We start from the raw sequence: 25,544 nt of genomic DNA on the forward strand, positions 1-25,544 counted from the left end.
TCAACAATGTGGGCGCGAGTTACGCCAGTACTCAGAAACCACAAAACACTGTCAGTCAGCCTCAGGCAATTACTCCAAATACCTAGGAGGTCAGCCAGAGAAGGAGAGTCACGAAACAAAGGAGAGGGGCGGGGGGGGGGGAAGGAGGGGAACTTCTTCACAGTTGCGTTATCGGCCCAAGGGACCAGCACCCAACAACACGGCTCCACCTCATTAGTTCAGATCAACACGAAGTCAGGGCCCAAGCGAAGGAGGCATCAAACCGATATTTCAATTACATCACCTTTTCTACGCCTCCGAGTCCGGCAGTGCCCGCGCGGGGCCTGCAGTGTGACCCCACACAGCACAGCGTTCCAAAATTCAGTTCTGGTGGGGGGGGTGTGAGGGGGCCCCGGGGAAAGGAAAGTCCCTTAGTTATTCGAACTTTGGGCGACCCACACAGCGCAAAATGGCTGCACCGGAACCAAAGAGAAGATATGAAGAAAAGGGGGGGTGGAGAGGGGGAGAGGTCGGTCCTCACTGAATCTGCCAAGTCACTGGAGGAGGTCTCACCAGCTCAACGATAGATCATCAGGAGGGGACAGATCCATCTACCGCCCGGGGCAGGCTGATAGTTCCGACACTCGGCGGTTGCCAGAATCGCGGCCGCCGCAGCTCCACCTAAACCGCTCCCGCAAAACACAGTGGAGCCCAAGGCGGCCGCGTTCAGTGTTGGGGTCAGACCACGACTGGATGTGGCACTTCAAGGGTGCAGTCCCGCCCTTCGGCCCGACCAGAAGTTTCTCGCTGCTCGGCCGGGGGTCTCCACCACAGGTCCCGGCTTATGGGTCTGCTCACAGTCGCCGGTGACACGCCGTCTCCACTGCCCCGTAGAGGCAGCAAGTAGCCCCGAAATGAGCCGCACCGACTCCGACACCTATCCGGTCCCCGGGGAGGCACTCCGGACTTCAGGATGGGTGTTGCAGGATAGTTGCGGGGCTCACCGACCACGGAGCTCCAAGACTACGTGGCCACCTCAGCTCACGCTTGGCCCCACACTACATATTTTAATCAAATTATGTAGTATGACACAAATGTATTTAGAGAAACCTTAATCGGGGCATTACAAATGTCCTTGAGCAACACATACTTGTATACTAATCATGATGCCGACATGGCAAAGTTGACGGTGAGGCATAACAGGAACGATAGGCAAGTAACATTGTTTAACCCACCTGTGGAAGAATTTGGACGAAGCCCCCTATGAGAAGTTACAAAAAGAAATTGAACCTTCCTATACTCAGCAGAATGAACCTTATAAATGGGTAAAGCTCTACGGACATATAACAGATGTAGACAAGACTCTTATCTGAAGAAGGTTTGGGAACAAAACTTACAAAACAATATCTTTGTTTGAATGATAAGAAGAAGCCAGTTTTAGAAGAAAAGCTGGATCTGTTCTGAGCACCACCTTGTCTGGAAAGAACACCAGATAAGCCCCAATCTGCCCAACCTTATGACAGATGTAATAGCCACTTGAAACAAATCTTTGAGTATCAAAAATGTCAAAGGGACCGCATCTGGAAACTCAAAAGGGGAACCCCGAAGAACCCTAAGGGCTAACAGAAGATACCAGCATGGGATAGGAGACTGAATCACCAGCTTTTTGTTTGGAAAACATTTGAGGGGCTACAAAAAGACCCTGGGTTTTCTCTTGAATGATCTTCCTGAGAACCCTGGGAATTAAAGGAACAGGAGGAATTGCATAATTCAGGGTTTTGGGCCATTGAATTGAGAGAGCATCTGGATGCCAGACTTTCTGTGAAAGGTTCAAGGAACAGAATCTGGGATGCTAAGAATTCTGTTCTACGGCAAACATGTCTATCCAGGGTATCCCAAATTTCTGGCTAATCTGATGGAAAATTACTAGAGCGAGACCCATTGAGAGTGACTTTGCTCAATTGATCCGCAAGCCCATTCTCCTTCCACGGAAGATGAATCACTTCCAGAAAGAGGATATTGGACTCCACCCAGGATCTTATTTCCCGGGCCGAAGATGCTAGGACCTGAACTCTGGTTCCCCTCTGGTGATTTATTTAAGCCTTGTCCACCTGATTGTCTCTCTTTATCCTTGCTGCATGGTTGTGAACTAGTGGTAAAAAAGCGTGGAGAGCCCTGAAAACAGCCAACAATTCTCTCCAATTTAAAGAGTTCTTCTTCTCCTCTTGAGACCAAAGACCCTGGCATGAATGAGTCTCTAAAACAGCTCCCTATCCCTTCAGAAAGGCATCTGTAGTGATAACCCTTCGATCCGGAATAACCAGAGGAAGACCCCTGTACAAATTCTCTGGAATCAGCCACTAATTCACCTCCTGTCTCAAAGGTTCTGACACCAGAATGAGTCTCTCCTACTCTTGAGATCATGGGTTTCAATGTTCCAAGACATTCTGAACCAGAGGAAACACATCACGCCTGGAACAAGAGGCAATTTCCAGGCAGGATGAACTCTTTCCCTAGACTTCCAGTGATTCCCTTGCTGTAGCTGAGTCCTTCATCATTTAATTGTTCAACCTCTGAGTCAATTTCAATTTCCTGTGATCTGGGAGAAACACCTTTGCTTCCTGTGTTTGAAAAACAGACCCCATATATTGGAACTCCTAAGATGGTTGCAGCTGGGATTTTTTGAAGTTCAAAAGGAACCCAAATACAGTCTGAACATGAAGCTGTGCCTTGGAAACAGAAGATGCAGAGATTAGTAGATCTTCAAGAGAGGGAGAAGGTTAATGCCTTGTTCATGCAAGAAGCCCACTAAAGAAGCTAGTACTTTAGTAAAGACTTGTGGTGCTAGGGATAGTCCAAAAGGCAACACTTATACTGGTAATGCTTTCCAGTCACACAAATACGACAAAATCTCTGAAGATGCTCACGAATAGGGATATGCAGATATTCATTCAGCAAATTCAGAGATACCCAAAAAATCTTTTGATATTGAAGGAAAAATCAAGGGGCTTTGCTGAAATTCTCCAGAAGGCTTTTTATCTACAAGGAGAATTGAATAATGCTCCTCCCTCACTCCTCCTAGTGAACATGAATTAGGGCGTTTTTTTCTGGTAAATCCTCGAAACTCTGAAGAATAGCTCTTTTCTTCTGGGAATTGAGAGGAACTTGAGTGCTTGCTAAAAATTCTTCTGGCTTTTCCTGAAACTCTATTTCGTAACCTTTGTCGATAATGTCCAGTACCCAAACATCTGATATTGATCTTTCCCAGACTTTGCAAAACTGAAGAAGCCGGCCTCTCACTGATCCAACAAAGTCAAGATTTTTGAGGTGTTGACTGGGATGAACCTGCCGTCTAAGACACAGATGTTTCAGAGGGTGGGATGCCCCTGCCATGTCCCCTTCCTCGAAAGGGCTGAAAAGAACCTCCTACTCTTTTCTGAGCAGCAAAACCCCATCTTCCAGGAAAATCATGACCTCTAGCTGAAAAACGTGGAGGAGCCGTTAGCTTTCTGTCCTCTGTTGACGTCATTATTAATTCCTCCATCTGTGTTCCAAAACAGGCTAGATCTTGTAAATGGAAGATGGTTCAACATAGTTTTTTGAGACACGTTCACCTTCTAAGATCTCATCCATATGTGTCTTCAAGCGAGATTACAAATGCAGAAGTAGATGCAGAGAGAAAATCAAAGGAAACACCTTAGAGGATCTTAACCTGCTGTTCCATTTTTGACAATCTCCCCTTACAATCAGAACCTTCCTGGATCTTTTCTGCCAGGGACTGAAAATCCTTCAACTGGGACTGTGCAGTATATGAAGCATATGCAGAGGCCCACATGGCAAAGTTAGAGGCAGCGTAAACTCTTTTAACTGCTGAGTCCACCATTTTAGCAACAATATCTGAAGGGAATGCATCTGCTATAATAATAGAACTATAAGAAGAAATGTCCAGCCATTAGATAATCTACCTTTACAGAGGAGGGAAATTCTTCCTGAAAACCCTCAAATGGATATCTCTTAGACAGAAACCTAAGAAACAGAAGTTCCTCAAAGCCTTTCTATTCCTATGCAAGAACATTCTTCAGCACTGGATGATAAGGTAACACCTCCGGATCCTTACGTTGATATTGTGAAAAAAAATATTTCTCATCCTCAGAGTTTGGTTCAGGAAAACCCAGATTCTGTCTTAAATGGGAGAGGAGTTTGAAAAATGATTGACCCTGATTGTTGCGGTCCCATTGCTCAGAATCATCTTGCAAAGGATAAGCAAGATGGGACTGCTTGGCGGGGGGTACTTGTGCGGCCACCAATTTATTTATCGTATCTTGGAGATCCTGCAGAGAAGGAAATATCTGCTCCACAGAACCCTAGTTAAACCACTGTGATCAGGAACTAGGAGTTCGAAACACGTAGGAACAGGAGAGATACGGCTTGAATAAATCAATGCTATCAGCCAAGAGGAGTGCTGTGTGATTTATCTATTTGTGGATAATATATATATATCTATATCTATATCTATATATATATATATATATATATATACATACATATACATACATAGATACATACATATGTGAGCAAGACCATTGTAGGCTGTAACGCGTTGGTGGTGGTCAGTGGTGAATACTTTGTTGGAGTGCGGTGTTTTCCTTAATGTGAGGAACCTTGGTGAAATAATTAGTATAAGGACAAGCCCGTCCTCGACATCGGCACCCGCTATGCGAAGTGCGCTCTCCTTGGGGCTGTTTGTTGAAGAAATATATATATATATATATATATATATATATATATATATATATATATATATATATATATATATATAAACACGAAGTTTGCCTGCAAAAGGAAGGAGCCCACAAGCAAGGTGAAATCACGGCTTTTTATTCCTGTTGGGAGCAGCAGTGAAATGGATGCAAATTTCCAGCAACAAGCATCAAAGTCCAGCCTGACGCGTTTCGTAGTCTTACTTCATCAGAGGCTTGGGCTTGTACTCGGAGGCAAGCATTTTTATCAGGCAGCAACATACTTCCCGCCTCAGTGGGCGTTGCCAATCAGATGGCCTTGTGGTCTTGGTAGTCACCTGTCTTACTCGAGTGAGTAGCCTGCCCCCAAGCACCTAGATAATGTCACAATAAAACCCGAGTGGGGTGTGCTGTTATGCTTCTCAATTCAAAGCTGTCCATAGTCTGCCAACAAGTGCCCCATTGCTTCCGTACCGGTGGCGTTTTTAGGCGTCTCCATGGGGGGCCAGCAAGCCCCAGGGCATCCCTCCGCGGCTCAGGCCCACCGCTCAAACATAAACACGAAGTTTGCCTGCAAAAGGAAGGAGCCCACAAGCAAGGTGAAATCACGGCTTTTTATTCCTGTTGGGAGCAGCAGTGAAATGGATGCAAATTTCCAGCAACAAGCATCAAAGTCCAGCCTGACGCGTTTCGTAGTCTTACTTCATCAGAGGCTTGGGCTTGTACTCGGAGGCAAGCATTTTTATCAGGCAGCAACATACTTCCCGCCTCAGTGGGCGTTGCCAATCAGATGGCCTTGTGGTCTTGGTAGTCACCTGTCTTACTCGAGTGAGTAGCCTGCCCCCAAGCACCTAGATAATGTCACAATAAAACCCGAGTGGGGTGTGCTGTTATGCTTCTCAATTCAAAGCTGTCCATAGTCTGCCAACAAGTGCCCCATTGCTTCCATACCGGTGGCGTTTTTAGGCGTCTCCATGGGGGGCCAGCAAGCCCCAGGGCATCCCTCCGCGGCTCAGGCTCACCGCTCAAACATAAACACGAAGTTTGCCTGCAAAAGGAAGGAGCCCACAAGCAAGGTGAAATCACGGCTTTTTATTCCTGTTGGGAGCAGCAGTGAAATGGATGCAAATTTCCAGGAACAAGCATCAAAGTCCAGCCTGACGCGTTTCGTAGTCTTACTTCATCAGAGGCTTGGGCTTGTACTCGGAGGCAAGCATTTTTATCAGGCAGCAACATACTTCCCGCCTCAGTGGGCGTTGCCAATCAGATGGCCTTGTGGTCTTGGTAGTCACCTGTCTTACTCGCGTGAGTAGCCTGCCCCCAAGCACCTAGATAATGTCACAATAAAACCCGAGTGGGGTGTGCTGTTATGCTTCTCAATTCAAAGCTGTCCATAGTCTGCCAACAAGTGCCCCATTGCTTCCATACCGGTGGCGTTTTTAGGCGTCTCCATGGGAGGCCAGCAAGCCCCAGGGCATCCCTCCGCGGCTCAGGCTCACCGCTCAAACATAAACACGAAGTTTGCCTGCAAAAGGAAGGAGCCCACAAGCAAGGTGAAATCACGGCTTTTTATTCCTGTTGGGAGCAGCAGTGAAATGGATGCAAATTTCCAGCATACATATATATATATATATACATATATATATATATATATATATATATATATATATATATATATATATATATATAAAACCAAACTCACTACTCTTCCAAAAGAAGTTCGCTGTACGTCAAATTATCACTGATATATATATAAGAACAAATAAACGAGATTTTGAAAACACCAAGAACAAATAAACGAGAGTTTTAAAAATTGCAACACCAAGAACAAATCGCAATCGGAGTCACTGTGTCGGTATCCAGGTTCTGGAGGGAGACTGGAGTTGGCGTTAATATATATTTCTCAAGGCCCACTGGAGGGCATAAATACTGTAAAGGACATTGGGGATGTTGGAAAAACACATGGACCCACTGTGGGAAATATCTGAACTACAAACCCCAGCATGCTAATCACTGGAGAATGCATGACAGTGGAATAATATGTTTGCAGTTCAGCCATGGTTTGTTTCTTTGCCCCGCCCTATGATTAAGGTGATGTTCACCGAAACGCTTCAGGGACTATAAAATGAATTGAGACTGGATGTGCTGTTTTTTTTAAATAAAGTTCTAGGAACTTTTTCCCGCAGGAGTAATGTCCTTGAGGTCTGGGGCAAACTTGGAGGATATTATTCCAATTCCTTCAAGTAATGCACACTAGCTATTGACGAAACGCATAACAAGCATTAATTAAATTCAGCGACTGAAAATACCTAAGACTCAGAGTGTGCATTACTTGAAGGGATTGGAATACATGCAGATTGCTGATTCTGGGCATGATCGGCGACATGCACCAACTGACAACGGGCTCGGTTTCCGAATGACCCAATTCGATAGGAATATATATATGGAAAGACCGAAACCCGTCATGGTGGAGGTGCTAGGTGAAATATAATAAAAAATATTGCAGCACGACTTTGGGTCCGCGTCGTCTCTTTGGAGATTGTATTCCTGTGGGTGTGACGACCTTCAGGATATATATATATATATATATATATATATATTTATATATATTCACTGAAAAAAACATAGGTTTGACACATGTTATAGTTAGGAATTAGCATTTAAAAAACCTTAGAAATTCACTGAAAAAACCATAGGTTTTACACCAGTTATAGTTAGCTGGACATTTTACTCATACAAAACCATTGAAATTCCCCCGTTATAGTTAGTTGTACTCACTAGAACTCGCTAGCCCGCAATCCACTGCTGATGATGTCACATAATACATCATTCATGACATGGTCAGTGACATCACTGATGACATCACTGATGACATCTCAAATGTCAAAGGTTTTTTGAATGCTAATTCCTAACTATAACGTGTGTTAAACCTATGGTTTTTTCAGTGAATTTCAAAAGGTTTTTTAAATGCCTATTCTTAACTTTGACTTATGTGAAAGCTATAACAAACTGCCTTTGTATATTGTAATACATTGACTGTATCCTGTAATATGCAACAGCACATCTAGTTTTTATGATTTGCATAAAGTTGAACAGTATACTCTACATCTTCAATCCACATATAAACAGTCACATTTTTAATACTTTTTTTATTTTAAAAAAAAGTGTTTTTTTGCCCTTTGGGGTCCTCCAGGGACCCCCCTGACAAGGCCTAGGGGGTCAGGGAGTCTCTAACCTGACTCATTTTCACGTTCTCCACTATTGTTTTTGAGTGACTTCTGCCTCGAGGGTGCGTGCACCGTGCGCGCACCTAGCGATTTTTTTGAAAAAAATAAAAAAAATCTTTTGCCCGTCGGGGTTCTTCAGGGACCCCCTGAGAAGGCCTAGGGGGTCAGGGAGACTCTACCCTGCCCCCTTTTCATGTTCTCGACTTTCGTTTTTCACTCTCTTCTGCCTCATACACAAAATGGCGGCTAAAGGGTGCGAGCACCGTGCGCGCACCTCGCAATTTGAAAAAAAAAATAACATGTTTTTTTGCCCTTCGTGGTCCTTTAGGGACCCCCTGAGCAGGCCTAGAGGGTCAGGGAGACTCTACCCTACCCCCTTTTCACGTTCTCCACTTTTAATTTTCACTCTGTTTTGCCTCGGGAGGTGCGAGCACCGTGCGCGCAGCTCGCGATTTTTTAAAGAATTTATTTTGGGGGGGGGCCTTCGGGGTCCTACAGGGACCCCCTGAGAAAGCCTAGGGGGTCAGGGACTCTCTACCCTGCCCCCTTTTCATGTTCTTCACCTTTATTTTGCCCTCTGCCTCGCACTGACAAAATGGCGGCCAACACTTCCTGGTTTCCACCGATTCGAATGTTGACAGACGTCTAACAGCAAATCAGAAATCCGCTCGCGCACGGTGCGCGCTTATAGATATATACATTTTTTCAAATTCGATTTTCTCAACAACTGCTGGAGGGATTTACACCATTTAAACAAAAGGGCGATCTGCGAATCAGACTCTAACATTTTGCCAAATTTCTTGTAATTCCGTTCAGCCGTTCGGGCTGTAGCCGTGTCTAATCGTCCTATGGAAAATAACATGGGGAAAACACGTTTTGGGACCCCCCTTTTTTCTCAGCCCCCACTTGACGAATCACCACAAAACTGTCAGGGAAGGAGCGGAGCGGAGCGGAGCGGGCCATCTTCTTTGAGAAATTCACGAAGATTCATCCACCGGCGCCAAAGTTATTCCCAATAGAATGTTGCGGATTTCCTATGGAAACTAGGTCCTAACTATAACTATAACTACCTACTGGCGACATGATTCTTCATGTTATGCCAAGTCTACACAATTTGAAATGCATAAGAGCGAGGAAAGTACTCGCAAAAAGATCCACAATTAGCAAACAGTTGGTTTACTCACCAAAGAAGAATCAAAATTTTTGAGTGTGGAACATCCAATAACTCCAATTTTGTACTTTCTTCCCAAAGTTCACAAGTTGGTTACCCCTGTCCCAGGACGCCCGATAATATCTGCACAAGGCAGCATTAATGAGAACATCTCTAAATATGTGGACTTTTTTCTCCAGCCGCATGTGACCAATTTGCCATCTTATTTGAAAGATACGACTGACTTTTTAATTAAGATCAAGAATGTTAATTGGTGTCCTGACTACCTATTTGTGGTGATGGCTATAGAGTCATTGTATACTTCCATCAATCATCACCATGGTATTCGAGCTATTGAGTATTTTCTAGACAGCCGTGATGTGTCCCTACGTGGACACAATAATATGCTAACGGAAATGATCAGAATCTGTCTCAATTCCAATTTTTTCAGATTTCAGAATGACATCTACCAGCAGTTGCGAGGGGTGGCAATGGGTTTGTGCTTCTCCCTCAGCTATTCATGCTTGCATGTTGGCTGGTAGGAGAGGCACGTGCTCGGCGGCACCCACCGACACTGGTGGCAACACATTGTCCATTACTGGCGCTATATCGATGATGTGTGTATAATCTGGAGGGGTTCTAATGATGAGGCCATGGAATTCGTGCATGACATTAACAACAATGAGCTTAACCTTAAATTCATGGCCACCATCAATGACAGCTTGGCAGATTTTTTAGATGTACAGCTCTATACTGAAAATAACATACTACACACTAGGCTCCATCGGAAGTCCACGGCGGGCAATTCCATTCTTCACGCCCAAAGCGCTCATCCTGCTCATACGATCAATAGCATTCCGTATGGAGAATTTATCCGCATTTGTCGGATATGTAGTGATATGGCAACTGCTGACATCTGTTTAGCTGAATCTGTACAGAGATTCCGCAAGGGTTACAGTAATAACATTTTAGATCAAGCCTTAGAGAAAGCAAAACTACGCATCAGGGATGATCTTTTGCTACCCACCCCTAAAAAACCTGCCACACACACTACTGAATGATCAGTGCGTCTTGTCACCACGTTTTAATTTATTTATTTATTTATTTTATTTATTGAACTTCTAAAGCGCATCTGTCACCTTGCAGGCATCCTGGCGCTAAACATTTCAGAAAAATGCACTACGAGGCCACACTACAACATGTAATTAAATCTTTGGGAAGAGCCATGTTTTTAGCTTTTTCCTAAACAGCAGAATCTCATTAATTTGTCTGAGTTCCAGAGGCAGGGTATTCCAGAGTCTTGCTGCCGCCACCTCAAAAGATCTGCCACCTGATCTCACCTTCCTAAATTTAGGTACTTTCACCAGCTTTGCCCCTGAGGAGCGCAGGGTTCTCATAGGTGCATACCAGGAAAATTGCTTTTGAAAGGAGACCGACCCCATCCCATTGAGGGCCTTAAACACCAGGCAGAGAGATTTAAATTGAACTCTTTGCCTTAGCGGCAGCCAGTGTAGTTCTGCTAAAGCCTGTGAGGAAGAAGACCTTCTAGGCCAACCCAGGGCCAATTTGGCTGCCATAGATTGTATTCTCTGTAACCTATCCAATAGGAAGTTGGGAGCTTCCAGTAATAGGGCGTTGCAGTAGTCTAATCTACTGAGAATAGTACTACGCACTATCACTGTGCGAGCCATGGAGGATAGCACGGGAGAAATCTTCCTCAGTGACCTAATGATGGCCAGACAACAACCCACTATTTTTGTCACCTTCTAAGTTCGTCCATTACGGCCACCAGGGCTGTCTCGGTACCATGAGCTGGTCTAAAACCAAACTGGACCTCCTCCAGTAAGCTATGTTGTTCAAGAAACTTGGAGAGAGTACTACTGACTACCCTTTCCACGATTTTTGCCGGGAAAGGCAAGAGGGATATGGGCCTGTAGTTCTTAGGACAGTTCGGATCCAAAGATGGCTTTTTAACAAGGGTGTCACCACTGCTTGCTTCCATTGAAATGGAACAATACCAGTAATAAGTGACTGATTGCAAATCTGGTGAAGTGTTGGAAATAATTCATCCTTAAACTCCTTCCAGATTTTGCAGGGCAGCGGGTCTAAAGGAGAACCCAAAGTAGTCCTCTCTGCAATTCTATAAAACTCCACTGCATCAGGGGGCGGAAATTCAAATAAAGAGTGAGCCCCATCCCCCTCTTGACCAACCCCTGTCCCCTCCTGTACTGTTTCAACCGTGCCCTCCCTCAGGGCTTCTCCCAACTCAGATTGATGGGAGACCCCAACCTTGTTATCAAATTGAGTGGTGACCACGCCTAAATCGTCGATGATCTTTTTAATTTTATTGTGAAAGAATCCCGCTAGGCTCTCACATAGTTTTAAGCCCAAGAAAGAACTATTCGTCGCATTATTTGCGCCTAATGGCCTATTGTCTTAGCTGACAATATTTTGGGTCCTATTATGCCTAGCCAGCCTGCCATCACATTCAGAAGGGCACCCTCTATGCGGGATGCCCTAGATAGACCTATGCCTGAGGTCCGTTTAAAAAAAACATGGCTCTGTAAAATGGGTTTCTTTAAATGTACATCATGTCGTGCTTGCACTTTTGCAAAAAACAGTACCCACTATACGACAGCTTTTAGTGAGGATAAAATAGCTATTCAAGAATATTTAACATGCAGGTCTGAGTTTGTGATTTATAAACTCAAATGCACCTGCGATCTTGAATATATAGGCAGCACGAAGCTCCCTGTGTATAAACGCATTTTGCAGCACATAAGGGCCATCGTGAATTCCGATATTAACTATCCGGTGGCAAGACATTTCAAGTCCATCCATAAGAATCAACTAAAGGATCTTGATATCTGAAAGAGACACGTTAGTGATAGATTCCTTACCTTAGAATATCCCCAGGCGTCAGACTGGATCCGGAATTTTTTTGCGTAGCAATACCCTTGCGCGTCGGTAGGCGTCGTCTGCGGCTCTGCATCCGTCGTCGGCGTCGTAGGCGCCGTGATGATGTCGTCGGAGTACTTAGATGCCGCCTCCGCGTGCTGACGTCAGTTCTTCTTTTTTCCGCGCCAGCAGCGCAGATCCGGAAAAAGTGGTACCTTAGTCACTTTTTGACTAACCTTTTTTGATATTTTGATCATCCTTTTTCGAAGTCTTCGACTCTGAATGGTGCCGGTAGCGATGCCAGGTTTCAAGACCTGTGAGGAGTGCGACCGACTGATGTCGGTCACCGACCCTCACCGGCAGTGTCTCCACTGCCTCGGCATCGATCATGACGACAAGACCTGCTCCGACTGTCGGGCCCTGACTTTGAAGGCTAGGCGGGAGCGGTCCCGTAAGCGGCTAGAACACCGGCAGTCGGCCCCGCACTGAGAACGGTCCCAGTCCGCACGGAGGTCGAGGGACCGGTCGCGGGAGAGGAGCCATCGGAGCTCCGGGAGTTGACATCACTCCTCCGGGTCGAAGTCGTCAGGTAAGCACAAGAAGTCGAAGAGACGTCATCGCTCTTCCGACTCCCCCCGATGCTCGCACGATGCGGCCGGGGGTTCTGGTGACACCGCCAACGCGGCTCCGTCAGAGTCGCAGGCGCCACGTCCGGCCTCATACCCTCCGGTCCCTGGGCCTAACGCGTCGCCGGAGGAGATCGAGCGGTTCCTCATGGCCATGAGGTCCCTCTCTCTTCCGACGGGCTCCGCGGCGCCTCTGAGCCCAGCGGGCCCGTCTGGGGGGCCTAGCGGGTCGGGGGCTTCGGTCCCGACGCTGTCGGGTGCTTCGGCTACGACGCCACCGGCGCCTTCGGGCCCGGCGCCGCAGGGCCCCACTGGATCCGGTTCCGGATCCGGGTCGCCGCCGGTGAACTGGACGACCTCCCTGGCGCCGACCCCCCAGGTGTCCCCGATGCCTCCCTCAACCCGGTTCCGGCGCCGAAGTGGCGCCGCTGGGCGCCGCTTCAGACGCCGTTCGGAGAGTTTACTTTCCATGAACCGGCCCCATCATTTTCTGACCCTGAGTATCAGGAGATGGGTGATGAGGAGTATTGGGAGGGGTCTGAAGACCCTTGTGAATGTCAGTCCCAGGAGGACTGGACAGGTGAACTTGGGAATGCCAGTGGTCTGGACACTTCGCCCGACACTGGCTTTGTCTCACCTCCTACCGTGGCTACGGAGGATGGGGCAACCTATAGTGTGGTGTTGATGAGGGCAGCCAAGGCCTTGGGCCTTGAGATCCCGGTCGCAGCCGTGAGGACTAACCTCCTCACTGAGGTCCTTAAGCCGCAGTCATGCTCAGCTGAGCCTCTGCTGCCGTTTAACGAGGCCTTGACCGATGTTCTTTTGGGCACTTGGTCCAAGCCCGCTACAGGTTCGCCTGTAGATAGGAACGTGGCCAGACGCCACTGCCCGACTCCGGGTGACCCATGTTTCCTGTCCACCCACCCCACCCCCGAGAGCCTGGTCATTCAGGCCTCCAATTCCCAGAACGCATTCCCGTCGGCTCCGCCGGACAGGGAATCCAAGAGGTATAAGCAGTACGGCAAAAAGTTCTTCTCCTCCCTTAGCCTGGGACTGCGGTCTTCCAACACCGCATGCCTCTTGGGCCGCTACACCCACTCTCTGTGGGATACGGTTGCGGAAGTGTTGCCAGAGTGTCCGTTGGAGGTAAATGTAAATGTAAATGTGTTGGATTTGTAAAGCGCACGGCTGCCCGTAAGCGTCCCGGCGCTGGAGACCGCTGGGGAACCCGTCCTGGCTTTCCCTGTGAGATGGTCCCTTCTGGGTATCTCCGAGGTGAAACCAGGCATCCCCGGCGTCTGTGGGGGGCCGTTGTAGAGATGAGGCAAGCTTAATGCCCAGAGTTGCTGAGTGTGATCCCTGGTTAGAGTAGGCACCGAGGCGAGAATTGTCGAGTCCGCTGACCCTGGTCCACGACCCTGCCGCGTCGGGAATTGAACCCTGGTCCCGGGCCGTTCTCTGCTTCCGGGACTACCGCCTCTAACCAGTGAGCCACACCACTCCACTCCACTCCACTCCACAGAGGTACGGGCCAAACTCGGCCAAGCCCTTGTGGAGGGCCGGGATGCAGCCAGATATTCTATCCGGTGTTGGCTGGATACCACCGACTCACTAGGTAGAGCGATGGCAACGAAAGTGGCGGTCAGACATCACGCCTGGTTGAGGTCCGCCACCTTTTCAGCCGATGTCCAAAACACACTGATGGACATGCCGTTTGATGGCCGACAAGGCAGACCATGCGCTTGAGCGCTTTAAGGACTTCCGGGCTAGGCCAAGTCCTTGGGCCTCTCGGCCCTGCGCCAGCAATCGGCTGCCTTTCAATCCTTTCGTGGCCACGGAAGGGGTGTACCCAACGCGGTGGCGGTCGGGGACAACGGCGAGGTCAGTCCACACCTTCCCCCGCAGCATCCGCCTCAAAACCCTCCTAGTCCGTGCTTTCAGGCCCATGTGACGCCAGTGGGGGGCAGGGTTCGCCATCACCTCCTCCACTGGCGCACTGTCACGTCGGACCGGTGGGTGCTGCAAATCGTCCGAAGGGGCTACTCCCTCCCCTTCGAGGCGACCCCTCCAGCCATGCCACCGCAGTACCACCGAGTATCGGGGGATCATTTGCGGCTTCTGCAGGAGGAAGTTACGGCCCTCTTGGCCAAGGGGGCCATCGAGCGCGTTCCTGGGCCAGAAGTAGGGTGTGGTTGCTACTCCCACTACTTTCTGGTACCCAAGAAGGGCAAAGGGGGCCTACGCCCTATCTTGGACCTAAGGAACGTCAACGGCTTCCTCCAGAAGGGGAAGTTCAAAATGCTGACACTGGCTCAGGTCTTAGCTGCCCTGGACCCAGGAGACTGGATGGTAGCGTTGGACTTGCAAGACGCTTATTTCCACATCCCCATCCTGCCGGCCAACCGGCGCTACCTGCGGTTCACGGTTGGCCACGAGCACTTTCAGTTTACCGTGCTCCCCTTCGGCCTTACCAGCGCCCCACGAGTGTTCACAAAGGTGATGGCGGTGGTCGCAGCTCATCTGCACAGGTTAGGGGTTTCAGTCTTCCCTTACCTCGACGACTGGTTGTTGAAGGCGGGCTCGCCCCAGACAGTCGTCAGCCACCTCCAGACAACGGCAGACCTCCTGCACCAGCTGGGGTTCTCCCTCAATGTTGCGAAGTCACACCTGTGCCCCTCTCAGAAGCTCCTCTTCATCGGAGCGGTTCTGGACTCAGCGCAGTTTCGGGGTTATCCTCCCGAACAGCGGGTCCGGGATATTCAGGCTCTCATTCCACTCTTTCAGCCTTTATCCCGAGTCTTGGTCAGGTTGACGCTGCGGCTTCTGGGGCTGATGGCTTCCTGCTTCCTACTGGTGCATCACGCCAGGTGGCGGATGCGGGCTCTGCAGTGGGACCTGCAGTTTCAGTGGGCCCAGCATCAGGGCAACCTGTCCGACCACGTCCTGATCTCAGAGGGCACTGCGAGACAACTGCAGTTGTGGCTCACGGACCGCGATTGGGTCAGCGGCAGATCCCTCTCCGTTCCCCACCCGGAGCACGTAGTCGTGACGGATGCGCCCCTCCAGAGCTGGGGAGGCCACATGGGAGAGGCGGAGATCAGAGGCCTCTGGTCTCCGGCAGATGCCCGACTCCACATCAACCTTTTGGAGTTGCGGGCGATTCGTCTAGCACTGTAGGCATTCCTCCCCTCTGTCCGGGGGAGTGTAGTGCAGGTGTTCACGGACAACACCACCGCCATGTGGTACTGCAACAAACAGGGCGGGGTGGGGTCATGGACTCTTTGCCAGGAGGCTCTGCGCCTCTGGCAGTGGCTGGGACGCCAGGGCATGACCCTGGTGGCTCAACACCTGGCAGGTTCTCTGAACGCCAGGGCGGACGAGCTCAGCCGTCGGTGCATGATGGATCACGAATGGTGTCTGAACTCGGACGTGGCGCAAGGTCTCTTTCATCGATGGGGAGAGCCTTGGTTAGATCTATTCACCACCGGAGAGAACGCGCAATGTCATCTGTTCTGAGCGTTGGAATTTCCAAGGCGGCGCTCGCTCGGAGATGCTTTTCGTCGCGAGTGGAGTTGCGTCTATTGTACGCCTTTCCGCCTATACCACTTCTGCCCAGAGTGCTGAAGAAGATCAAGCGCGACCGGGCACAAGTCATCCTTGTGGCTCCGGACTGGGCACGAAGGTACTGGTATCCAGAGCTACTCAGTATGTCAGTCGATCCCCCGGTTCGTCTGCCTCTTCAGGAGGACCTTCTGTCGCAGCAGCAGGGGACGGTCCTCCACCCGAACCTGTCCAGTCTCCACCTCCATGCTTGGAGATTGAGCGGCGACAGTTGAGGCCATTTGACTTGCCTCCTGAAGTCTGTAACGTCATTCTGGCAGCCAGGCGTCCCTCCACAAAGTCGGTATACGCCTGCAGGTGGAACAGATTTGTGGCATGGTGCACAGCAAAGGCTGTGGATCCTCTTGCTGCCCCTCTCTCTGAGGTTCTTCTCTTCCTTCTTTCTCTTGCCCAGCAGGGCTCTGCTCTGGGCACTATCAAGGGCCACCTTTTTGCCCTTTCAGCCTTTCTAAGGCTGCCTGATCAACCCTCTTTTTCAAGTCCCCTATTGTAAATCGTTTTCTAAAGGGCATCACACACACGTTTCCTCCTGTTCCGTTTGTGATGCCTCAGTGGGACTTGAACCTTGTTCTTACGTTTCTGATGTGCGCTCCCTTTGAGCCACTTCACAACTGTCCTCTCCGCCTTCTTACTTTGAAGACTGCTTTCCTGGTTGCCATCACCTCTGCCAGGAGAGTGAGTGAGCTACAGGCCCTTTCTTTTACTCCTCCTTTCCTTTCTGTCCATCCGGACAAGGTTGTGTTGCGTACTAAGCCATCTTTCCTGCCCAAGGTTGTCACGGCCTTCCACATCGGGCAGTCTGTCACCTTGCCAACCTTCTTTCCGCCACCGCATCCCTCTAAAGAGGAAGAGCGGCTCCACCGTCTGGACCCAAAACGTTCGCTCTCATTCTATTTGGATCGCACACGCCAGTTCCGGGTGGATGACCAACTCTTTGTTGGTTACGTGGGCGCTAAGAAGGGGAAAGCGGTGCACAAGAGGACCATCTCCCGGTGGATCATCTTGTGTATCCAGGCGTGTTACTCCTTGGCTAAGAAGGAGCTCCTGTTGGATTGCGGGCTCATTCCACCCGAGCCACGGCGACTTCAACTGCCCTGGGCCGGGGGGGTGCCCTTACAAGACATCTGTCAGGCAGCTACGTGGGCCTCGCTGCACACGTTTGCAAGACACTACTGCCTGGACAGCCAAGTCCGGAGGGATGGCTTCTTTGGCCGTTCTGTCCTCCAGGACTTTCTGGTGTGATTATTAGTTCGCAGACCCACCACCGGGGTTGGTATTGCTGGGGTATCTATTCTAAGGTAAGGAATCTATCACTAACGTGTCTCTTTCAGATGCACAAGTTACTACTTGTGTAACGATATATCTGTAAGAGACATTAGTTAGTGATAGATTCCTTACCGACCCACCCATCCTCCCCGTTCTGCGAACCGATATCTAGGGTTAGGGTTATCCCCTTTCAGGGCCCTAGTTTCAATGGCACCAGTGTTGGTTTTTAACATGGCTCAGCGCTTCTGGCGCGGAAAAGCTGTGTCTAAGAACTGACGTCAGCACGCGGAGGCGGCGTCTAAGTACTCCGACGACGTCATCACGGCGCCCACGACGCCGATGACGGACGTGGAGCCGCAGACGACGCCTACCGACGCGCAAGGGTACTGCTACGCAAAAAATTTCCGGATCCAGTCTGACTCCTGGGGATATTCTAAGGTAAGGAATCTATCACTAACTAATGTCTCTTACAGATATATCGTTACACAAGTAGTAACTTGTGCTTTACTGTCTTGAGTTCTGTTCCCAACCCCGGACGGGGTGGTAATCGCGAAAAGCTTCTCAGACAGAAGGAAACACATTTTATTTTATCTCTCGACACACAGAGCCCCTAATGGATTAAATTTAACTGAAGATTTATATCATTTTCTTTAAAATTCGCTTCATCGTAGGTCTAACTGTATCTTTCCTCTTTAATGAATTATATTTGTATATACATTTTCGTTTTGCGTAGCAGCAATTCTCACAACAACAATGATTGATTATTTAGTTTCCACACATATATTGATATGTGTTATTTTGTTCAACGGAGTTTAGTCACAAAACATATATACACACATATTGGTATATACATGTAACTTTGAATGCATTAGGAAGTGTTTCATACTTTAGTTCTCATTTTGCTGTTGATTTAAAACTGTTTATGCACTAGTTTTGCACTTATTTTCACACACTCTATATCACTTAAGCACCTTTCTGACTAGAATATTGGCGCCTTTTAAAGCTATTATGAAGATTTGCTTAATCACATCTTAGCTCGTTTTTGGACCAATTTTTTTGACTAACTAACAACTACTATTGACGATGACATTTAAATGATTTTGGCTTACATAGTAAAGTTTTTGCTTAAACTGTTTAAGGTGGCGTTTATATTTTTATGATGAATTTGCTAAGTATTAACTGTAACATTCATATGTGTCATGATTAACATATCTCTCATATGATTTGACATTTCAATGTGGCAAGGACACTCTGCATCTACCACCACTTTAGGCTCAGCTGAATATTGACACTTGTCGTCATTTTTATATTTTTTTATACATTTGTATATATTACTAAGCCTAATCTTCATTGAGTTTGAATTAGTTGAATATTGACACTCGTCATTTCTATTTTTGTATACATTTGTATATATTGCCAAGCCTAATCTTTATTGATTTTGAATTAGTTGTTTTTTATGACACTTGTCAAAATTTACATTATGCAATGTGATTCAAAATGAAATATGGATGTATATACAACATGTCTTTAGGTTCTTTTACATTTTAAAATATCATGCATATCAGCTTAGGCGGCTTCACACATAGTCTTTTGTTTATTTCTATCACTATAGGTGTGGTGTTAATTGTGCTTTCTATGTTCACTATAAAAATGCAATGCTTTCTGGGGCGCATCATGTGACCAAGCTCCTTTGAGGAGCAAAACGCGTCATGGATTGACACTTGTCGAATTAATTTTTGATAAATAAAATTCATACTCAGCTTGCACTCTGAATTCGTTTGCTGGTCCTTAATTTTGAAGAGGCTTTCCAAGAGGTCTACACCTGATTCTATACACGCACAATATTGTTTTTAGATTCCCACATCACAGGTCTCAGGAATAAAACTATGGGAGATTTGATGTAGGGAATTTTATATCACAACACTGAGCAGAAGCACGCCCTCGTTTTTATTCCTGACCACTACTGTCAACCCAGTTGGTCTACCTCCATGCGGAGGTCAGCATACTGACAAAGGAAAAGACCCGATGATCATGCTGTTACGGTACACTGAGGCGGAGAATCAACATATACCGCCCATCGCCTGTGTCCGTATATGAGGGTTTTTTACAACGATGGTTCCCCACATAAACTAAGACCCTGGTGACAAGTGGTCCATTCTCCCCCATTTTGATTTTTGTCATAGCCTGAATACAGCATGTCTCAAAGAGAAAGCTCAAACGCTAAAAATGGGTTCCTCCAGCCTTACGTGTGATGTTAAAGACAGCAATAATTGGGTTGCAGTGGGAACCTTACACCCCTGGACCACAGTGTCACTTTACCTGCTGTACTAATGATGGCTACATTCCTAGATCTTGTCGCAAAACACTTGCACCCCAGTTGGTCACATTTTCTTTTTATAGCTGTATACAACATAGCAGGTGTCGTGAAGTTCCAGACTGACATTCTGTGCCACCTGCCCGATCTCAATGTCCCTATGTGAAAACAATGATTTGTTAAAAGGAAAGTTTTAAACTGGCCCGTTGCGTCCTTGGCAACATGGAGTTATGATGGCGTATTTCCTGCCCTGAACTGCGCCCTCACAACAGCAGTGGCGGACACTGGGAAGTAAAATTTACTATTCTGACTCCAGTCCTAGAATATCTGTGGATAGAGCAACTGTCCCCCAAATATTCCAGAAGGTTTATTTACTGTTCTAACTCCAGTCCTAGAATATTTTGGGGAAAGTTAGAAATTCCCCAAGTATTTTTTAGGAACGGTTAAAAAGTAGTAATTCCGAATTGGAGAAACTGCTGACCTGAGGGCGCAGCTCAAGGCAAACAAGCATTTACAATGCAATGGTATCGGCATCATTAAAGGTAGAGCAATTGGCATTGCTCATGACATTTCTTTTTTTTTTTCTTTAAATCATAAATAAATGGCATTGTCATTTACATTGACAATACACAGCACTCTGCACCTGCACTCACTACTCTGCACACACTCACTAAACTGCACATGCACTCACTACTCTGCACCTGCACTCACTACTCTGCACCTGCACTCTCAGCTCTGCACCTGCACTCTCAGCTCTGCACCTGCACTCGCAGCTCTGCACCTGCACTCAACAGCACACACCACTCTGCACGCACTCGCAGCTCTGCACTCAACAGCACACACCACTCTGCACCTGCACTCGCAGCTCTGCACTCTGCACCTGCACTCACTACTCTGCACACACTCACACTCGGCACTCAACAGCACACACCACTCTTCACACACTCGCACTCTGCACTCAACAGCACACAGCACTCTGCACACACTTGCACTCTGCACTCAACAGCACACACCACTCTGCACACACTCGCACTCTGCACTCAACAGCACACACCACTCTGCACGCACTCGCAGCTCTGCACCTGCACTCACTATTCTGCACACACTCACACTCTGCACTCAACAGCACACACCACTCTGCACACACTCACACTCTGCACTCAACAGCACACACCACTCTGCACCTGCACTCCCAGCTCTGCACTCAACAGCACACAACACTCTGCACCTGCACTCGCAGCTCTGCACTCTGCACCTGCACTCACTACTCTGCACACACTCACACTCTGCACTCAACAGCACACACCACTCTGCACACACTCACACTCTGCACCCAACAGCACACACCACTCTGCACACACTCACACACTGCACTCAACAGCACACACCACTCTGCACACACTCACCCTGCACTCGCAGCTCTGCACTCTGCACCTGCACTCACTACTCTGCACACACTCTGCACTCTGCACCTGCACTCACTACTCTGCACACATTCTGCACCTGCACTCACTACTCTGCACACACTAGCACTCTGCACTCAACAGCACACACCACTCTGCACACACTCACACTCTGCACTCAACAGCACACACCACTCTGCACACACTCACCCTGCACTCGCAGCTCTGCACTCTCTACTCTGCACTCTCTACTCTGCACTCTCTACTCTGAATTAACGCCCCCCTGCAGGTAATGTACGTTTTCCCCATTTTGCTGCAAACAAAACCCTTCAAATGTCATAGGAGGCAGCGCACTACAAAAATAATAATGGCGTGATTACAAGTGCGCATGCTTCCAAGGCACCCTACCAGCAGTGTGTCGCCCTGTCCGGCCCGGGGAGAGTCCTGCTATCTTATCGAGCCACTCACTCTGTCAGGTCTGTAAGAATGGTCCAGTTTTTCATATTTCCACTGTAGAAGACATAGTCCCAGTGAGCTCTGTGATAACTATAATTATATTAAAATGATAAACAGCACAGCGGTTTACCCGGCACAAAAAACGCATTTACAGGTCATTAAAAGAAAGTCACTTCTGCTACAATTCATCCATATATTATCACAAAATTTAGATAGTCTGAAGGAATGTTCATCGTTTTGAGCAATGTCTAACATTTCACCTCTTGAAACTCATTTTAGTGTTGTGGGAATCAACTGTGCAGCATAATAGGTGATCTCAGGTGCAGCGTTAACTTTACACATACAGTCCTAGGATTAGTGTTAGAGTGCTGGGGTGGGAGACCTGCCAATCTAAGTAATTGTATTCACTTTTACCACGTCTTACCTTATTTTGTTATTATGTAAGCACATATTACCTCAACCTGGCACACATGTAGCCAGCTACAAAGCTCTGATAGTTAAAGAATATTTATTGGCTGGATAACTGCCATGAGTCTGTTTAATCTGCAAAAAACACACATTATTTGTAATGCTATACAAAAGCTCAAAGTTCAAACGTAAATAATAATGCAGGAACAAATTAGCATGGAATTTGTCTAAACAAAAGTGCAGAGGCTCAAAGTTTTCTTAGAGGCGTGTTGTTGCCAAATGCCGGGGTTGCCGATGAAGTTGATTCCACTTCAAGCAAGCCTTTTTTTACACCACCCTACACTCCCTGTCTCTTTATCCTAATATTGCAGTATTTTCGCCAATGTTTCTCCCTTTGTCACCTTTTGCTTATCTTTCTCTTCATCCTTGTCTTCCACCTTTTCTGCCTTTCCAGCTTAGACCAACCAAAGTCTGACGATAAAAAATGCCCTGGTCTACAAAAATGAGCGTCTCTAGCCACCGGCTATAATTAAGCCCTGGGCGTCATGGTGTACAGTTCACAGAATACAGCAGCCAGCAAAAGAGTTTAAAACGCTGCATGTAACTTTTGAGACCAAGGAGAGCTGCGGGCAGAAGGAAGGGGGGGAGAGGAGAGACGAAAGGGGGCGGGGGGTGCGACGAGAGACGGAGAGCTGCGGGCAGAGGGAAGGGGGGGGAAGAGAGACAGAAACTCGGGATCAGGCTGTATGCTAATGGTAAGAAACAGCGAGGAGCAGCAAGGAAACAGGGACATCTGGGTCAAAAGTCGGGAGCAGCAGTAAGGGAACAGGGACATCTGGGTCAAAAGTCCGGAACAGCAGCAAGGGAACAGGGACATCTGGGTCAAAAGTCGTCAAAATGGCAATATGCCCGGGGCGGATGCAGGGTTTCTGATTAGAAAGCCTGGGGGCAAAGAATCCCCCACACAAATACGAGCAATGCATACAGTTCACAGAATACAGCAGCCAGCAAAAGAGTTTAAAACGCTGCATGTAACTTTTAGTCCACCTTTCACTGCGCCAAGCTCGAGGTTGCACGCGCCAGCAAAGTGTCAACAAAACTCGGAGTGACGCCCCAAGATGCAATCACAACAGCACACTCTGAACTTACCCAGGGGATGGGACTTCAAACTCGCGTTCACCGTTGCGCCTCAGGGCTCGGACCCTGATCCGGGGCAGGCCAGGTCAGACCCTACCCTGGCTCGGGCATAGCTGCCAAGGTTCCAGATTGCTGTGTGTGACATTTTCATAATTTGAGTGTAATTATGAGTGACATTTCAAAGACTATGAGTGACACTTTCTCGTGAGCAAAATCAAGCAATAAAGACGAGGCAAACATATACATATCAGAAATTACACCCATTTGAGCAATGAGAAACTCTAGCTTAAAAGTGCTGCTACAAAACACCAGAAATGGAAGGGCACTAACCAGAGTCAGACTGTGCGAAACTTTAACAGGAGTAAAACCAAGCAACGACTTTCATGTAGTGAGAAAAACATCTCAAACGTGCCTCTTTGCTGAAAACCGTCTGAAATGAAATGGTCACTAACCAGCTAATTTATTATTAACGAAATGTCTGATTCTTCAACACCACTTGACCTGATCTACTGACAATTGGCACCAGCTCCTATATCAAAGCTTATTCCAAGATGGCTTGCATCATTAAAGCTGTACTATTTAAAACCGTTTGCACAGTCTATGGCACTTAGAGCAACCAGCATGGAGCAGCTCAGTATCATAGCTCATTGGGTGGGAAATCTGTGCACTTCTGTCAATGTCAAATACTGGCTTAACTTGATTAGGCTTTTCTGTGTGTAAATGTATTCTACTTGTATTAATTTGATTTCACCAATTGTGGTTGGCCTGTGCTTATTTACTTTCTCTTTAGTCTAGGTCTAGTATTTTATCCTAATCTTAAACCCATATAAATCTTGATGAAATGGGTGGTATCATGCGTAAGGTATCCTGTTGAGGAGTTGAAAACAAGCCAGCCTGCTAAATAAGGCCAGAAAATCCCTTAACTTGTGTCCTTCTACAGAACCAGGCAGGTTCAGACGGAAGCTCAGTCAGGACAACCTGACATGAGGATAGAAAACACTTAATGGTGAAGCAAGTGAGGTAAGGCAAGTGAAGGCTTGACGTTCTGATACCTAACCCATGTTACAGTTCAATGCTTACTGTAAACAGCTACTTAAACTATGTTAATGCACCAGGGGCAACCCAAAATTTGTTTGAGGCTCCTTTTTTTCAGTTCTTTATATAGAGCGTCACTTGAACTTGATATTAAGGTATTGGAGCGCTTTAAACGAGCACCAGTTACACTACACTAGGAAACATTCATGTTTGTGTTGTCTTCCTGTCCACTCCAGCAGCAAAGGTGTGGTCCATATTGTAATCCAAAATTCAATTAAAGGTAATATCTGATGCTTCTTGTAAGTGTAAAGTGACCTAGTAATGTTTTCATAAATGTGTAGTTTCAAATATCCCCTTTAAAAAAGCAAGTATGGAAACAGACACAAACTATGTTTGCATAGGCCATGATCTGGTGAAAGCATCTCACCGCTATCAACTCAAAAGCTCCAAAGTTTTCCTGAACATGCCAGGGGTGAGATTATCATCTAATCCTTTACTTACGTTTTTTTTTCTAATAGAAACTGAACTATGAATCTTACTTGCTAAGAAAAAACGGTTGGAACTGGGAAATGTGCCGAATTCCGCAGCTAATTGTTATCTAGATGTTAAGTGAGGTGGCATGACACACATCCCCAGTACCTTTTAACATACCTATTAAACCTTTCGATTTGTTGTTTACAGCAGTCAGACTCCCTTGTCCTGCCACACTGCCTTGAATGTCACTGGCCCCATGATCTCCTGAATACCGGGCTGCACATGTGGGCCGGGTGCTGTGGACTAAAACGGCCACTTAGGCAGGCAGCGAGTGTATTGGGAAGGAAAATCAAAGCTGCCTGCTAGTTTTCCATCTGTCTGCCTCTGGCCAATAAGGGCACCGCACGCGTGGTCAGCAGGGCGAAGGCCTTTCCGGAAAAAACAGCAGGCAGGGCGCGGATCCACGAGGGGGTGCTGGGCATGCACTGTCTGCTGGGTCGCATTAATTTGTTTGACAATAACAGAACACTGAGACACATATCACGTGGAAGGCTCCTTATCTTTTGGGGATCTGAATTCAGCTATCGGGTACCGGAGCAGAGTGTGATAATTAGCAACAGCGCACTAAATGGCAAGCAGGCTGCCTCAGTACTTACTGTGTCTAAGTGTCAGAGTCCAGGCTGGCGAGGTAAAGTTGCGGCCCGCGACGCCGCCGCGTGAGGGCATGAGGTGCTGTCCTCTACTCTGCGCAAGTTCAAAATGGGGGCTCGAGGGGCTTCTCTGCGTCCTGGGGCTGAGGTGTGTGCTCCAC

At 47.6% G+C, this 25,544-nt stretch overlaps 2 long non-coding RNA genes across 3 annotated transcripts in view; one reads left to right on the forward strand and one right to left on the reverse strand.

The window, feature by feature from the left end:
• Positions 1 to 25,544, forward strand: part of LOC144769456 (uncharacterized) — a 253,652-nt gene that overhangs the window by 198,881 nt on the left and 29,227 nt on the right. The gene's annotated exons all lie outside the window — the stretch shown is intronic.
• LOC144769457 (uncharacterized) overlaps positions 1 to 25,544 on the reverse strand; it is a 145,221-nt gene that overhangs the window by 119,200 nt on the left and 477 nt on the right. Inside the window, exon 2 of the long non-coding RNA XR_013598702.1 lies at positions 23,237 to 23,356. This is a non-coding gene — a long non-coding RNA (uncharacterized LOC144769457). The remainder of the gene's footprint in view (positions 1 to 23,236; positions 23,357 to 25,544) is intronic.

Source organism: Lissotriton helveticus, chromosome 7, assembly GCF_964261635.1.
Source record: "Lissotriton helveticus chromosome 7, aLisHel1.1, whole genome shotgun sequence".
Classification (NCBI taxonomy): domain Eukaryota; kingdom Metazoa; phylum Chordata; class Amphibia; order Caudata; family Salamandridae; genus Lissotriton; species Lissotriton helveticus.